General features: G+C 45.5%; 1 long non-coding RNA gene across 1 annotated transcript; it reads left to right on the top strand.

Annotated features, from left to right (window-relative positions):
* Positions 1-16,037: 16,037 nt before the first annotated feature.
* LOC140691075 (uncharacterized) lies at positions 16,038-18,153 on the top strand. Its single transcript, XR_012066535.1, has 3 exons — positions 16,038-16,295; positions 16,483-16,593; positions 18,024-18,153. It is a non-coding gene; the product is annotated as an uncharacterized lncRNA (long non-coding RNA).
* The last annotated feature ends 303 nt before the right edge of the window (positions 18,154-18,456 follow it).

Raw genomic sequence — 18,456 nt, forward strand, 5'->3', positions numbered from 1 at the left:
TTCCTTGGTCCCCCTCAGGCACACTTAATTGCTTTATTTTTCATATTTTTATAGCATTTTGACTTATCCTACAATTTTTGATTGTTTATTTATAAGACAATTTCCCCAGCTAGAATGAGCTCCTTGAGGGTGAGTGAGAACCTTGCCTTTTTGAAATCTTTTGCATCTCTGATACCTGGTAGACCCTTTATAAATACAATTAGAAAATGAGTGAGAAAACTGAGGTTCAAAGAGATGAACTGGATTTCCCCAATCACACAGCTAGTCAGTGGTGGTCTCTGGGCTGGACCTGTGACCCTCTGACTCTGGACTTGTGCCTCATTTACCACAAAATGGCTGGGGACCGAAATTCAACTCCCTACTGGGGTGAGGCAGGGTGAGTGTGGGTGGGTATAGGGCAGATTCATCCACTGATATCAAAGTGGGTATAATTCAGCATACGGAGCCTGGCTTCTGGAGGGGAGTTGCACAGATAAGAGTGACCAGGGCTCTGGGTTGTCAGCATTGGGGGAAGGCACAGGGAAGACAGGAGACCCTCAACCAGAGAGCACAGAACCACTCAGAGAAGCCTGGAGCAGACAACACTCAGAAATCCAGGAGGACAGGGATTCGGGGCAGAGGCATCAGACTAACTTATCAGAAGGAATAAAGACTCTAGTTAGGGCTCTTCAGAGAAACTGAACCAATAGGATGTTCATGCTGATACCCATGTCTGTCTCTATAAAGCTGTACCTAGACAGAGATTTATTACAAGGTGCTGGCTCACTCCATTATGGAAGCTGAGACGTACCAGTGTCTCCATCTCCAAGTTGGAGCTCCAGGAAAGCAGGTGAAGACCTGAGAGCCACAGAGCTGAATGGTACAGATTTTAGGCCAAGTCTGAAGGCCCAAGAACCCGGATCATCAAAGGCAGAAGATTGTTGTCCAGATCAAGCGGTCCGGCAGAGAGTGGATTCAACTCTTCCTCTGCCTTTCTGTTCTTTTCAGGCTGTCAGTGGTTTGACTGACACTCACCCACTTTGGGGAGGGCTATCTGTTTTACTTAGTTCAGCGATTCAAATGCTAATCTCTTCCAGAAACACCCTCACATACACACCCAGAAATCTGGGCATCCCACCGCCCATAAGATTATCGATCACAAGCTCCTGTTAAAGCAGCCAGTTGAAGTCAGAGTCCTGGTCTTGGAAACCAGAAGCACAGACTGAACACCCTGAGAGGGACTTGGGCACAGATCACAGGACAGGAAGCCTGTTACCAGAATCAGGCTACAAGGCAGAGAAAATGGGAGGAAGTGGAGCCTGTCACACCCTTGCCTCTTAGCTATCGCACTCTCTACAAAGCAGGTGTTTTCAAAATAGACAATATTAAACATCTCCCTAGGGTTTTGTCTCTGCATTTTCCCCCAGGTCCATTTTCCTTTATTTCCAGCTCCATTTCTCAGTGTTTACTAAAACCAGCTAGTGGTGGAGGAGAAGGGGAGCGTATAGCTCAAATGGTAGAGTGCATGCTTAGCAGGCACAAGGTCCTGGGTTCAATCCCCAGTACTTCCTCTAAAAAATACATAAACCTAATTACCCCCTCCCCCAAATAAGGTTAAAAAAAAAAGCTAGTAGTGACTTGGGATGATAAGCCAGTGCCCCCCATTTTGGCCAGAGAAAGGTGTCTGTGCAGGCAAGGTCTGTTCAGAGCTCAGAAGGTCAGCAGCTCCGCCCTGGAGAGCTTCTCACAGATGGTTGGGAGCCTTTGTCTGAGAGGATGCCCTTGGGTTAGTCTTCAGGTCCACACATCTGTTCATTTCTGACCTGGCCTCAAAAGAGGTATTAAAATGTACTTCAAGTCTTTATTTTTCCCGGTCTAATTAACCAAAGTGTTTAATAAGTAACAGGGATATTTCCAGTAATTTAGCACTTCATTAGTAATTTGGTCCATTATAATATGTGTCACCAAAATCGACTCAATTCAGACAACCATTTGCTGCCTTCGCAGAAGATAATGACTTCTAATTCCCATTACTTGAACATCTTATAAACCTTCTAAGTGGTTTGCTATTTTTTATTAAGGTGTATCTCAGACAGATTTTGGACGTTGCCAAAAAGTAAATAAAACCCATGAAAACTGAACCACAGATAAGCAAATAAAAGTGAATAAACATACCTAGAAACTCCCTTAGGGATACTACATCATGGCTGTGCAGAGACAGCCTTTGTGTTTTGGCATAAAATAAAATCCGTTTCTTGTTAAGTCAGGGAATTTGAATTTTGCCTTTTCAGATACCTAAGGCAGCTAGAAATTTCGGCCCTATTTCACAGAGATGAAGGCTTATAAAATCAGAGAATGTTGTGACAAGGTGGCAAAGTATTTCATAATGCAGTTAAGTAGGATTTTGAAGTCCACAGACTGGGTGTGGGACAGGATGGTTCCCATGCTAGCTTGTCCAATCACTACTAATAGTGAACGTGGTGGAGATCTCGCCCTTGGTTCGTGGCTCCTCATTGACTTTGCCTATTGGCCTTCCTTCTTGCATTTGCCCCACAGCACCCGGGACAGCACCGAGCACACAGTAGGTAGGTTATGCTCAGTTGCTTGCCTCCAGATGGCTGCTACCCATGTATGAATTGAAGACACCCCATGTGCTGGTCACTGTACAGAGATGCTCAATGTCACCTTATTTACCCAGTGATTGGAGCTTACTCTTTTAAGTAGCAAAATTTTGCTGTTTTGTGTTAGACAATTTTGACAGAAATGATTCTATAATATAATGCATATTTCTGTCTTCCTCCAAAGAGAAGATTGAATATTACTTAGATCCCTACATCTAAGGATCCAGAGGAAAGCAGAACTCATGAAGTGACAGCAAGAATTAAAGGGGGAGCAGGATGAGAGGCACAATGGATGCAAAAGGAAAAGGGCCTATAGCCCTTTGTTCATTCATTCACTCGGCACACATTTGCTGAGTACTTACTATGTGCCAAGCACTGTGCTCCAGACAGAAGAGTCAGTGACAGGCCAAGCAGACCTGGTCTCTGTCCTCCTGAAGCCTCCAGGCTAGTAAGAAAGTCTGAGAAGTGAAAGCACAATTTTAATGCGGTGGAATAAATATTGTGATGGAGAAAAAAACTGAGACAGCTCAGAGAGAGCATCCTTGGGAAGTGATGTGTCTGGGAGCCCATAACAGCCTTGCAGACACTCGTCAGCATGTTAGTGAGAACTGATGAGGTTCATTTAAAGAGGCCGGAGTTGAGCAGATGGATGAGATCCTGCGGAACTGGTATCTCTTGTAGGTCAGAGACAGGCAAACATGAAGACTGCAAGGCAATGGAGATACAGTTTTACTTTTCCTATGAGAGTGGTTGTAGCTTCTAACTGGATTGGTATGGTCCAGAAGTGGAGATGCCCTCCCTTTAAAGACGTGTCACATGTGATTTAAAGAAGGTGTGCCAGGTGCCTTCATAGAGTCTTTTATCTGGCTCCCACATTTTTGAAAGCAGTGTCTCAGCTAGCCACTGCTCCATAACAAACTGCCCCAAAACTCAGTTGCTTAAACCAGTACTGTTTACCCTGACTTATAAGTGTGTGGATCAGTGGGGTGGTTCTTTTGGTCTCAGCTAGGCCCTTTAATGTGCTGACAGCCATCTGGGGGTCAGGTCAACAGCTCTGGTGATCTTGGCTGGTCTCTGTCACATGTTTGGGGGTCGGCAGTTATTAGTTGATCTGGGATGGCCTTGGTTGGGACAAGTGGACTTTCCTTCACATGTCCTCTCATTCTCCAGAAGACTAGCCTGGATTTGCTTACATATGCTGTCCAAGTTTCAAGAAAGCAAAAGAAGCATGAAGACCTCTTGATGCTTAGGCTCAGAACTGACAGCCTATGGCTTCTGCCATATCTATGGGCCAAAATAAGTCAAGTAGCCCAGACTCAAGGATGGGGAAATAAACTTCACTTTTTCATGGGAGGAAAGAGCTGTATAGTCATGTTGCAAAGGCATAAACTCAGGAAGGACATACTTGGAGCCATTTTTGCAATCTACCACAAATAGCAACCTGGAAAGTGCTGAAAACTCCAGTGTTCCCAAATATCGTCGTCATAGCTCATGTCTCTGGGATCCTCTGGCCCTTGTCATGGATGTGCACACCTGCTTCTGTGAAAGGAAACAGACGTCAGGCCCCTAAGACTTTCCTCAGCCTCGTTTGTAGGGAATTTTGTCTTCTCACTTGCATGGAGTGGACGCCAGCCAAACCAAGAGTCATAAAAGCAAATGCCCATTAAGCAATGCTGGTCAGCTGCACTGACCATAGTCATCATATCGATCACTGATATTGATAGATCTGCCCTGGTCAGGAGGCAGATTCATTGGAACAGAGTGCCTGGCAGGTGGCCACCTCCGTGAGAGTGCCATGTGTGCTGATGCACCTTTAATAAACATTTAATACTCTGCTGGGTTCTTGGATGGGCTTGAGGTCACTGCTGATAAAAGTCTGGGCCCAAAGAGCTCATATATTTGGCACAAATGTGTCACCAGCCATTTAAATACTTCATGAATCTCATTCTCACTGTAAGAAATGAAAACCAGCTTTTCTTAGGTGAAGATGAGAGTCTTTCTTCTTTGTATCTCCTGATAGACTCTTGTATTTTCAAACTCTGCCCCCTTGGGATTTCATATTTTCTTGACTTTGCACTAGGAGAAAGATTGCCTTTCCTTCATCAGTTGCTGTGATAGAAATCTGAGACAGGCTATTGTGAATAATGCCGCAATGAACACGGGTGCAGATATCTCTTCTGAGATACTGATTTCCGTACTGTTGGGTATAAACTCAGAAGTGGGACTATTGTATCATTTGGTAGTACTATTTTTAATTTTTTGAGGAACCTCCATACTGTTTTCCATAGCAGCCCCACGATTTTACATTCCTACCACTAGTACACCAGTGTTCTAATTTCTCCATGTCCTTGCCAATATTTTTTTATATCCATCCTAATGGGTGTGAGGTGATATCTAATGGTTTTGATTTGTATGTCCCTGATGATTAGTGATGTTGAGCATCTTTTCATGTGCCTATATGTCTTCTTCAGAGACATGTCTATTCGAGATCCATCTTGTAATAGGTGTTCTGCTATTGAGCTGTAAGAGTTCTTCATGTATTTTGAATATTAACCCCTTATCAGATTATTCATGATAGCCAAGAAAAAGACACAACCAAAATGTCCATTGATGGATAAATGGAGAAAGAAAATTGATGGAGGAATGGAAAAGAAGGAATACCTAGAATAGTATTCAGTCTTAGAAAAGAAGGAGATTCTGGCATTTGCAACAACTTGAATGGAGCTGGGGCACATTACGCTAAGTGAAACAAGCCAGTCACATTTGCAAGGACAAATATGGCATGGTTCCCCTCGTATGATGTATCAGAAACAAACTTATAGAAGAAGGGATTAGACTATTGGTTGCCAAGGGCAGGAGGGCGGGGAAATGGGGAGTTGTTCATGGGTATAAGGTTTCACTTACACAGAATAAGTAGGTTCCAGCGACCTGCTTTATAACATAGTGCCTACTGTTAATATTGTACTGTGCACTTATAGATTTGTTAGGAAGGTACATCTCATGTTAAGTGCTCCTACCACAAAACAGAAAATTAAAGGGGCATGGAGGTAACTTTTGAATGTAATGGATATATTTATTACCTTGAGAGTGGTGATGGTTTCCCAGGTGTATGCAGATGTCCAGATTCATCAAATTGTATGCATTAAGTATGCACAGTTTTTATTTATCAATGATACTTCAATAACAGCTGTTTTAAAAAAGTAACCAGAGACAGGGCTCTGATGGGACCAGTTTGATCTTTCGCGCCTGTCATGGTCCAATCAACCTCATCCAAGGGGTGGGTCCTAACTGGACATTATCCTATGGCAACCTGTGTTTAGTTGAAGGATCAGTTCCTAACAAGATGTGAGAGGATGAGCAGGGGTTGGGAGGATGGGATGAAGGTGGCAAGGATAGATAAAACAGTATTTTCTAGTTGAGTCTGATTTATTCAGACTAGCTTGCAGGTACCTTTGACTACATAGTCAAGTTTGTGAACAATTAAAATATAATAAAATATTAAAACAAAACCTGGGTAGGGTATTTACTACATTCTTGACCATAAACATTTAGATATCCTCAGATTTTACAAGGAGGTCAAGATGAGTTACTGATTATGTCCTGAAACGTGCTTTCCTGAATGCTCCCTGATAACAACCTTATAACTTGTTGGTTTGCATCTTTTTAATAAAGATATGAAACATCTCTGTTAACATACATCTATGTCCAGATGGTTCGTTGAGATTTACAGTTTGTTGAGATGGGGACTGATGGGGTTGATTGCATCAGCGCAACTGGCCTAGTGAAGGAAATACCATATCGTCGCAGAGGCCTCTGCAGGGCTGTGTAACTCCCCCCTAGTCCTCCCTGCTCTGAGCCCCACTCCCGCTCCAACCATCCCATGAGCAACTCACCCTCTTATGGACCATCTGTTGGTTGTGCGAGCAGACTCTAAGGAAAAGAGTAAGAACATTTTGACCAAGCTTTATAGAGGAAAGCAAGCTAATGACTGTCCCCGTGGATAAGTACCATATAACCCATTCCATGGATCATGGTCCAAAGGAAGATGATGTAATAAATGAGAGGAGCAAAGTACTACTTCTTAGGGGTTTAAATGCTCCAACTCCAAAAGACTCTCACTACCAGATGAAAGTATCTCCAGTATCTCCAGTATCTTCAGTGTCCAAAATGATGCTAGAAAGTACATGGGAATGTCTCACCTGCCCCCTTCAGAATTTAACTCCTTCCCAGCTGCCATTTCCTTGAGGCCAGCAGGTTCCCTCAAGGGTCTCATTCCAGCCTTCTCCTCCCATCTCCCCGGGTGTCCCTGGTTCTAAGACCCAGCTCATGTACGTGACATTGATATTTCTTGCCGAGAGATGCCAAGTTCCAGCGGATGGGTTTGGCAGCAGCAGGACTGTTGTGAGCACAGCTGGTGGAGACCTTCTCGGTGACCTCAACCAAGGGAGGTTAAAAAGCAAATGAGCAAAACAGCCAGCTCTTGCTCTTTTCGGCTTCTTCTTTTTTGGTACATAGCTTTCCTGAGTAGGAGTTGAGTCTCCCATTGCCAGATTGCCCAGTGAGAATTTACACCGCTTAATATTAATTGAATAAGCATTTGCAAGTCAGATATTTTTTTGAGAATCAGCAAAGCACAGGATTTTCCTGATAAAAGGCTGTTCTTCTTGGCTTACCCTGGGTTGAGATCTTCCTTGGTTGGCACAGAACTGCTTGTGCTGTCTCTTCATGTGCCTGTTGCCTGTCCTGGAAAGGGTATAAATATTGACACATAAGTGTGTAGTTCAGGCTTTTCTTATTGCACTGTTTCACCTTTCCCCGGGTACTAGAGAGGCCTCCTACCCCCCACGCAATTAGCAGCAACAGGCTGCTTGCTGGCACTGTTAAATGAAAAAAAAGAGGAACCACATTGGTTTCTGCTGCTGTGTTTGCTTATTTTCCCGAGTTTGCTCACAGAACATAAGAAGACCCATTCTAACCACTGCTGTTAAGCCCTGATTGCTGCGACACATTATTAAGAACAACAAAGTGGGAGCCCTTTTGTTCTTTGCTCCCTCCCAGAGAACAGCCAACTCCGCCATCCCCCGTGCAAGGCAGATGCTCGCCTGCCTGCCATTTCACACGTAGTTTGACTCCAAAATCGTGCATTTGAGCTGAATGAAGTCGTCTGCGGAGAATTCCATTGCAGAATGTTTGGATGCACTGGTTTGGTTCATCTCATTTGATTTCAACATTTGTTTAGGACTTATCCTATGTCTGACTTGGGAGTTGCACAGAAAGCCAGGTCACCAGCCCTGTCCTCAAGGAACTCAGTCCATGGTGGAGAAAGAGATGGAAATAAAGTAAACTGAAATGAGTTTGAAACAATCGACAAGAAGGAACATAGAGGTTACTATGGAAGCAAAAGGTGGGGACACTAACTCTACCAGAGTAAGATGGTAGCTCTTTCTAGGGACAGTGATGATAGAGCCACGTCTTAAAGGAGTAAGAACTTTTGAAACGTTTATTCATCCACTCAACAAATATTACATTTCCCAAGGGCTAGGCATGTAAGGACTCCAGTGAGATGTGGATAGGACCTGAGAGCAATGCCTGGTGGATGGAGAATTGTCAGGAAGAAGAAAGACCATGGAGAGAGGCATGGATGGGTGAGAGAAGGTGCATCTGGGAAACTGCTAAAGTGAGGAGTATCGAGGAAAGTGATAAGGCAGGAGATGGACCATAAGGGATGAGGACTTCGTTCTAAAGTGTCTTTAGACTGAACTTTACCCTGAGGAGGAGGGGAACTGTAAAAGGATCTTAGGAGTGGCATAATCAGAGCTGCATTTTAGCAAGACAGCTCTGTCCTGTTTAAAGGATAGTCTGCGTGGAGACAGGACGTGAAGAAGGAAAATCAGGTAGGAGGCCACTGCTATGATGAATGGAGGAAAGCAACAGCCTGGGACTGAATAAAGGTGGTGCTCCTGGGTTAGAGAAGAGGGCATACACGTGAGACACGCTTAGAGTTTAGAAGTGATGGATGTAGTGGGTGAAGGAGGAGGTGAATGCAATGGCTTCACAATGAGTCCCAGTTTTTGGACCTGGACGACCAGCTAGAAGAGGAGCCTTCTACTGGGCTGGAGAAGGCTGGAGCAGAAGAGGATTTGGGAAAGGAAGACAATAAGTTATGTGTTAAACAACTTAAGCATAAAAACGCCTGTGAGGATAACTTCTGGGCAGTCAGAAAGGTGGGTCTTGAATTTGGGAGAAAGGCTGGGCTGGAGGTCCATTTGAGGAATCACCTCCACAGGTGGCAATCAAAGCCGAGGGGGTGGGTGAGAGCACATGGGAGAGCTTGTTTGGGAGGAAAATACAGGAAAGGAAGAAGCACGAGGAAGCAGTATTTAAGGGACAAAGGCTGTTGAAGAGAAGCCGGCAAGGAGGTCAAGACAAAAAAGAAATTAGAAAACCTGGAGAGAGAAAGAAATCATTCTTTCAGAAACCAAGGGGAGAGAAAGTTTCAGGAAGGTGGGACCGCAAAAAGAAGGGCTTTAAGCATTTTTTTAAGGAGGTAGGAAAGAAGAAAGAAAGGGAGGGATTGAGGGTGGAAAGGAGGAAGGGATGCTTCAGAGAGGCCAAGGAGGATGAAGACCAGAAAGAGCTCTTGGACTTGTCAATTAGAAGATCACTCTTAGAAAGAGCAGTTCACTGGGGTTTCAGAAGATACAGAGATGCCTTCCCAGTTCAAACTGGTTCATGAAGATTTTGAGAGACGCAAAAAGTGAATGAATGAAAAACCCCTTTGATTTAGTTCATTAAAAAAAAAAAGCATATCCACACAGGTCCAGCTTTGTTCAAACTTAAGCAAGTTAGTGTGGTTCAGTCTACTTTTGATTTATGATTCAGTGCAGTTAATATCTGCTCCCCCAGCCCATGCCTTGCCATCGTCTGCATTCTCGTGTGCCAATGGCTGGTTCCTGGTAATACACCTTCTCTGGAAGACACTCCTCTTCTCCTCACTGGTGAGCTTGGGACTTTAGCAGATGATCTATCCCTACAGAGGAGACGTGAAACTGATCTGAGGCATCACTGGAACCAGGAACCCGCACTCCGTCAGGACTTTGCCTGCCTACCTCTCAATTGGTCTCCCTAATTATCAGCACCTTCTCTCAGATGACTTCTCCATGAGGAGGTGGCCAGGGGCTGACAAGCCCCAATTAAGATCCATATAGTATGACAACCAGACAGAGAGGTGACACAACCTGATCTTGTTAGACTGTCCCTCAGGGAGGGTTATGACCAGCCTAGCTTGGGTTATACGCCCATCCACAGACCAATTGTTGTTGCCAGTGACATGGAGTGCTACGATTAGCTCATGGTGGACCAGTTATCCGCATCTCCATCAGAGGTATAGTCTCACAAGAAGATGCCAGCCTCCAGCAGCTCCCAAGGGTGGTCTGCAGGAGGAGAAGTGTCAAAGTGCCATCAGAAGAAGCTCTTTCTCTTCTGGGTATTGGTCATGTGTCTGTGATGTATGAGGCTGCTAAAGCCACTTTGCAGCCATGAGGGGAGTCAGCCAACCATCGAGGTGCCACATCTGAGGACATGATAGGGACACAGAGCAGGATCCCCTGGACGGACCCAACCCTGAAGCAGCCCTTCCCTGAGCCTTTGAGTCAACAGCTTTTCTTGTTCTTTAGACCAGTTTAAAGACTTTTTTTTTTTGTAACTTGCAGCCCAAAGTCCCCTAACTAGTATGGGGTGATTGAAGGTTTCTTCTAGGGAAAAATGAGAGCTATTAAGCAGCCAAGAAATGGTCTCCTAAAATGAGAATGAGTTGCTGAGTGTGTTGCCGGAGGACATCCATGGCCAGATGTAAGTATGAGGGGACAGCCTTGGATCTTCAATGATGTTCAGTGGAAAGTGTGGGCAGGGGAACAGGGTGAGGCCTCCTCCTAATTCCTGATCCTCATGGCAACTCTTTCCTACCAATTCTGAGAGCTGGGGCCTGGATCTCAGGGTGAGGGGTACTTGGCTGCATTTTGTGTTAACTCTCTGTCCTCAGGGCCAGGCAGGCTGAGGTCTCCCTTCGGGACAGTGATCTTTGGGGAGGTGAAGCTGGTACCTCAGAGCAGAGGGTCCTTGCCTTCTATCCCAGTGCCCCTTCTCTGCTTCCTCAGATTAGCATCCTGCTTGCTGTAGGTGCTATGAAGGGAAGGGTGGGCGAAGGTCAGTTCATGAACTGAGGGTTCTGTGAAGTGTGGACCCGAGAGAAGGTGCTCTCCGAGGATGGGGGGGCAGCAGAGTAAGTCCCCACATCAGTTGGAAGACTCCAGCTTGGCCGGCTGCTTGGGAAATTGCTTCTCCCCAGGTGCCAGCTTCTCTCCAGACCTTGTGGCCCAGGGAACCCTCTCATCTCTCTTTCTCTCACCCAAGCCTCAGGAAAACCCAGGCCCAGGGGACAATGCGGCCTTGTTCCCAAGCCGTGATTTCTGAGTGGCCTCTTGTTTGGGGGCCCAGGGAGCAAGAAGAATGGGCTGTGAGCAAGGAAAGAACTGCCCTGGGAGCTGAGCTGCAAGTTCTTTTTGTTTCCTGCCAAGTGCCCCTCTAATCTAGGACAGAGGGCCTGCACCCAGCTGGGAGTCAGAAGGGGCCCTGGCCTCCAGGCTCTGGGCAAGTGGGGCCAGAGTAGGAGGAGGAAGAAGCCCCCGGGGTCCTGCAGGGCGGCCTTGGGGCGCTGCTCAGGCTAACCCGGCTGGTGTGCGTGCCCACGTATGTGTTTGCAAATGAGACCACATATGACTCTAGAATATTTGTATTTGTTCTCTCTGCGACTCCTTGACTCTGGATGAACAGAATTAGAATCCCAAATTCGGTAGGTCTAGCTTGTCAGAAACAGACTCATGCCTACTCTAGCCCAGATGGAGCTAGACGACCAGTCCTCCGTCTCAGGCATTTGTCCGACAGCGATGTCACAGTGAACCGGCTCGGTCTTGTACGCGGGCCTCCAGGTACAAGACAGATAAGGCCCGGTTTGTGTGTTGCCTGTGTATCCCAACTGTATGCACTTAACAGACCACGTGCATTTGGCATGGTTTGTGCCTGTTCTGTTGTAATGTGCTGGGCAGAACTTTGCAGAAATTCCATCATATGTACTAAAAATGTGTGGACTTTCTTAGACTGTGGACTAGCCCCCTACCAGGCCTCCTGTCTCCAGTCCTTTTGTGATGTTTCAGAGTTCCCTGTACCTTCCTACCAAAACACCCCTAAAATAAGAGTTCTCAATCCTGATTTCCTATTAGAATCATCTGGGGAGCCTTTAAAAATACCGATTCCTGGGCTCCATCGTCAGAGGTTTGAATTTAAATGGTCTAAGTGCCTGGGTCTTGGTGATTCTTTAAAGTTCCTCAGATGGCTCTGACGTACAACCAGGGTTGAGAACCATAAGCTAATGGAAAGGGGACCACAGACCCCTCTGCTTGGGGCACCGCTCACACTCGGGGTGAGATTTTTCAGACTTTGCCTGTTTTTTTAATTAAACACTCCGGTGATTTTTTTTTTTGCTAAAATAGATAAACAGCAAGTTGCTACTGAATAGCACAAGCAACTATATGCAATATCTTGTAGTAACCTATAATGAAAAAGAATATGAAAAGGAATATGTGTATGTGCATGTATGACTGAAACATTGTGCTGTACGCCAGAAATTGATACAACATTGTCAACTGACAATACTTCAGCTTTAAAAGTTTCATAAATATTAAAATTTTTAAAAATTAATAAAAAATGATATAATTTTTATTTAAAAAATAAATGCAATATATTCACACGATAACCACAGTATTTTAAATTACTTACCAACGGGTTAAATTTCCACTCCAAGAAGAAGCACCACATTTTTCCTGTGCCTCTCAGCGCCAGCTCACAGCCCCGTGCTCCTGGGTCTATGCGCTTCCCAGGAATGAGCATAAGGCTGATTTACCTATATCTCCCGTAGAGACTTTCACCTATAAGCCTTTGGGATGGGTTTGTCAATATTTATCAAGGTAGGAGGTCAGTTTTCCTGAAAGTCCCTTTGATCTTCCCTTCGTTCAAGATGGATAGTGGCTCCCCTTAGCCTGGGACACAGATTCTGAAATAGGGCACAAATGTCCAGGTGGCACAGGAAATTACATTAGGAAGTTCATGACCACATTAAAAAAAAAAAGTAGTTATGTGTATTTTTTATGTGTAGCAGATAAGAACAAATAGGACATAAAACCCGTGATTATTATATTATTATTTCTTAGAACAAAGCTGTTTTTTGAAAAGCAAGAAGTAGTTGTAAATTTGATTTAAAGAAAATCACTATGTAAACAGTAGTGCTTGGGTACGTGTGTCACTAAGTGATAGGTACATGACTAGATGATGGTATCGAGGCCCTCCTAATCTGACCCTGATCTGCTCTTCCAGCCTTATTTCCCCCCTCCCCAAAAAGGGCTCTCTGCTTTGTCAAAAGGCTTACAAATTGTCCTGTATACAGAGATTCCATAAAAACATGAGCTCTGGTATAGAAAACAAGCTCGTGGTTACCAAAGGGGGGAGGCTCATGGAATTAACAGATAAAACTATTATGTATAAAATACATAAGCAACAAGAATATATTGTATAGCACAAGGAATGGTAGCCATTATCCTGTAATAATTTATAATGGAGTACCATCTACAAAAGTACTGAATCACTATGCTGTACACCTGAAACTAATATAATATTGTAAATCAACTATACTTCAATAAAAACCAATAATAAAATCCAAAAAAAACCACCCTAAAACAAAAACGTGAGCTCTGGAACTAGTCTGCCTGGTTAATACCAATGGCCCATCCAAGTTCAAGGGGAGGAGGCACAGACACTGCTTCTTGATGGGAGGTTGTATTTGGCAAAATTCTGGAAGAACATGTAGATGGAGAAAATTATCACAGCTGTTTTGGGGAAATAGAATCTGCCACAATCCACTTGATGGATTTCATAAACATTTCCAGATCTTATATACATATGTAGGTGAGATTTAGGATAAACAGGCAAGAAACAATCTTCTCTCCCTCCATGGCAAGGACCTGGGAATAACCCAGCTTGACAGAAGAGCCTCGATTCAGCTGGCCAATTGGACCAATGTGGACAGGGCTTTGACATCTTCCTTCACACCTGTGGAAAGTGCGAGAGACCCAGACAACCTGAGCAGGAGTGGATGATGGAGCACCCGATGAGCCTGGCTACACTTCCCCGCACACCAATCCTCCAATCCTCTTCCGGTTGGCATTGCACTTTGATCCCTGGAGTAAGTTCCCCTGGCCATCCACATCTCTCCTTCACCCTGTGCCTCTGGGGGACATGCCAAAGCTGAGGGGAGAGGGCAGTCACCTCAGGTCCCTGAGGAGTTAGTACAACCTAGTGAGTAAGAGTGAGGTCCTGGAGTCAGACGGACTTGGGTTTGAAGTCCGATTCTGCCAGTGCTGTGGCTCTGGAAGAATCCCTCAGTTCTCTAAGACTCTGGTGCATCATCAGTTAAGTGCAGGTAATGGTAAGAGTATCTGTCTCATAGGGTAGTTGTGAGGGTTAAATGAGACAATGGAAGTAATACAGATCATGTGTGAGTGCTTGTGGGCAGGAGAGGAAGACTCAGAACAGAAAGAGTCTTCAATATTGGTCAATAATAACAATTACATGTTTTTGAGTGTTTACTGTATGCCAGGTACTTCATTTACATTGATGAACTTAATCTCTGAATGTTTCACGAAGTGAGTCTTTTTAGCTTCATTTTAAGGATGAAGAAAGGGCTCAGAGAGATTAAGTATGTTGATCAAGATTGGATAGGTCAGATCTGAACCCAGGTTTTTCTGACTCCGGCCTCAGAATGGTCCTCACCTTGGACAGGGCTTCCTAACAGCGAGAGTGTATATGGGCCCCTGTGGTCGTGCTGAGTGACAGTGAGGGTGTCAGGTGGTCATGGCCGAGTTTGCTGTTTCACATTTCACTGCAGACGGTACCCGGGAGCCATCGACCATTAACCTTGAGGTCATGGAGGAACATAGCTGCTGTTGTTCCAGGACTCAAATGTGCTTATTTACTCTAGCCAGCGGGAAAATGCCAGTTCCTGTGGGAAAGGGTGGTAGGGTGAGTGTGTGGAGGGGTGGGCGGATGCAGTGCATGGAGGGGAGGTAGAGACTGGTGCGAAGCATCAGGAAATGTGACTCAGTGGCCTTTAACCCTTCCAGGATATAACCTGTGCTCTCTCAGCTTGGGGCCTTTGCATATGCTATTCATTTATTGATTCAGTAAACCTTTTGAGCCCCACTGATATGCTAATCACTTCCAGGTGCTGGGGTAAGAACACAGGACATGATGGACAAGTTGTGTTCTGTCTTGGAGCTCACCTTCAAGTTGCAGAGGTAAGATGGAGACAGAAGATACTCACGTAGACAAGTGAGTGAGAAGGATAACCCCAGATCTGTGATCTGCTAATCACTAAGAAGAAAATAAACAAGGTAATGGAAAAGGGGATAGTCTGGAACACTTCCCAGACCTAATTATCCTTTAGGACGTACCCAGATGGCACCTCCCCTGAGAAGTCTTTCTGGCCCAACAAGTCTAGGTAAGACACTCTCTAATGTGCTACCAGGGCACCTGGCTAACCACTGTCGTCGCACTTACATTTGTTTGTTTACTCGTGTGTCTCTCACAGGAACCTGTTTGCTTCTGGAGGACAGGGACCAGACACTGCCCCCAGCACCTGGAAGGGGTCTGACACAGCAAAGGGGCGCCACTATTATTTGTTAAATGAATGGATGGATGGATGGATGGATGGATGGGGGGATGAATGGATGGATATGTTTTGCAGGGTGAGACATCAAGGCTATTTTTAGTGCAATTATGTCCTCAAGATTGTGTGATTTGATTGTATTCTCCCAAACTGCTGCTGGCTCTTCTTCTTCTTCTTCTTCTTTTTTTTTTTTAATATATTTTGGGATTTTAATGAATGAGAATGATTTGCACTGCAGCATATGGCTACTTTAATTAAGCAAAGGGTATCATTTTAGTAGCATAATAAATAGTGTCTAATTTACCAGGCCTCATGTGTATTTTATAAGTATACCATGTGGGCTATATAAATCTTTCTATATTTGGGAGGGGTGGAAAGAATCCCTTTTGATCTAATGCAAGATAGTGCATGGGAAAAATGAGCTGAACATCTTGGTTGCCCCTGAAGAGGTGGTTATCCATGCTGGAGTCATCGTGGGGTTTCCTGGGCACTTAAAAAGCAGGAGAATTAAGAAAGGAGGGTGGGAGTGGGGAAGAGCCACCAGCCAGTGTTCTAGAACTAAGAGTAGCCTTCTATGTTTGTTCCTCATGGAACAAAGCACTGAAGAGGAACTTCTCCATTAGAAGAGGTGTTGCTTGGAGAGTTGGAAAGAGGCCCTGGGCTCCTGGGTTTTGTTGCTAAGCATTTGCTCAGGGCTGGAGAATTAGAATCCATCTGGGAGAAGGGGCAGACTAAAAATAAGGCAGAGGGAAAGCAAGCTTAGCTCATGTGCGCAATGGAAACCCAGTAATACTGAGATGCGGCAAAGAAACATTAAACAGATTAGAAATAGACCATGACTTAGCTGTACAGATGGACAGATGGACCGGCTGGGTCCAGGAGCTTTCAGTGAGCTGGATGCCTCTGACCCAGGACCAAAGGTGCCCTGGCTCCCTGAGAACACTCAGTAGTGCGGGGAGGGCCTTTCCTGGCTCAGCAACCCCCTTCACTAGAGACAAGGACACCTGTGCCCCGTGCTGCAGGACTGGGATGCCCGGGGTGAGGGGGTCGTCAGGAAGATGGAACCAGGAGAAGGGGGTGCTCTAATGAACCAGTTTTCCCCTACAGATCTCACTGACACTTTCTGCAAACAAATCGACCTGTGATTGGCCCTCCTCATGGGAGTGGAGCAGAGAAGGATTCATGGAGAAAGTAGACAGAGAACCGGAGTCTGACAGGGTGAGTCCACAGAAGGAGTGGAACACGGGCATTGGCAGAAGTGGAGGACCAGTGTGCTCCACAGCATACCTCTTATCCCACTGTGTCAGTTCGATTTCTCCATCATCTAACTATTCCAGAGGCTTCAAGGAGATGTATGTTTGGGGACAACAGAGAATCCGATCTGTCTGAGCATTTGTAGACAGGCCAGATCAGCCTATTCTGACTTCATATACTTTTGGAAGGTACAAGAAGATAGGATTGAAGGGTACATCTAGAAGAGGTTGTAGAAAACCTTGAAGGCTTTATCTGTAAATTTTAAAATAAATAAATTTGCTATTTACACCTATGCAAGGCACTCTATTCAGGCTCGGCTGTATCAACAAATATCTGATTCAACCAAACGGCTACCTAGGCAGCTCCAGCTGGATGTCCCACTGCACAGGATAGGCCACGTGGCCAGCATGCTGGTCCTCATCTGTCTGCGCAAAGGAGCCCCTTCCCTACAAACCTTTTCCCAGTTAAAAGCACTCACATGCACCCAGTCACCAGGGCCATAAACCCAGTTAATTCCAGACAATTCCCTCTCGCTCACTCACCGTGTCAAATCCATCATCATGTCCCATCAATTTCACCATCTAATGCTTTCTCCAATGTTTCAGCTCCTTTCTAGTTCTCTTTCTCGGACTATTGCGTTGGTCTCCTGACTGGTGCCCTGCCTCCCAGCCTGCGCCCCTTGGTCTCAGAGCCCACACTACCACCATACCACCCCCTGCTTAGAGCACTGCAAGGTTTCTTCAACAGCTAAAGCAATAGTAATTGCCAATTTTTTTTAACTTTAGGAAATTTCTTTTTCAAGTAATTCCAACGTATAAAAGAGGTAAGAGCCAAGATGCTCTGACAAGTGTCTCACTTGCTCAGTCGTGCTTCTTATCCCAAAGCACCATGAAAGAGCCCAAGTGCTCCTATAAACAGTTTAAAAGCTCACAGGAGATGGCTAAGGCACTTAGCGTGGCTTACATAGCCCTCTATAATCTGGCCCGGCCCAGCTCTCCGATACCACTTCCTGCCACTCTCTCCCTCACATTCTAGGCTTCTGTTACACTGAACTAGAATGTGCAGTTCTTCCCACACATCTGAAGCTTCACTCCTCCCTCTCCCTGTGCTTGCCCATTGGAACCCCTTGCCTGGACCATCTTGCTGTCCCCACTGGCCCCATCAGCTGACTGATTCCATCCACCTCTCCAGACCCTGTTCAGGCATCAGCACCTACCAGAAGCTCATCTGAACCCCAAGGCAGGGCAAACTATCCCAATTTCTCTGTTCCTCAGCCCCACGTCTGTAATTTGACCGCAGTCCTATGTTGGATGACGTGTGCAGTCTTCCCCAGGAGACTGTAAGCTCCATGAGGATGGGCCAGTAACCCATTCATCCCTCTTTTTGTCTCCTAGCACAGTGCCAGTGCCTGACACCATGTGGAAGCTCAGTAAGTCTTTGCCTCTCTGAACACCAGGAATGAAGAGCAGTGTCTCCTCTGCCTTCAAGTAGACCATGCAGACCTTGTGGTGCCACTCTGTTACCTCAGTGATCACAGAATCCCCTCCGCGTCCCACGGCAGGAGACTCAGGACACCAGCATCCCTCCCAGGGCGTCCAGCTTGGCTTGTGTGGGCGCTGACTGATGGGTGGCCACTCTACCTGCTCTCTGCTTGCCAGGCCTAAAGGACACCCCAGCCCTTATCACAGAGAAAGTGACACATCAAATTCCTTGGGCATGAGGCCAGAGAACAGGGCTGTTGAGCAGTGGAAAGAGATTGTTTTAAGACTTTCATCAACATGCAACTTTTTGAGGAAAAGATGAGCCACGAGGCATTTGCTTCAAGAG

The sequence above is a fragment of the Vicugna pacos genome, chromosome 33 (genome assembly GCF_048564905.1).
Source record: "Vicugna pacos chromosome 33, VicPac4, whole genome shotgun sequence".
NCBI lineage: Eukaryota > Metazoa > Chordata > Mammalia > Artiodactyla > Camelidae > Vicugna > Vicugna pacos.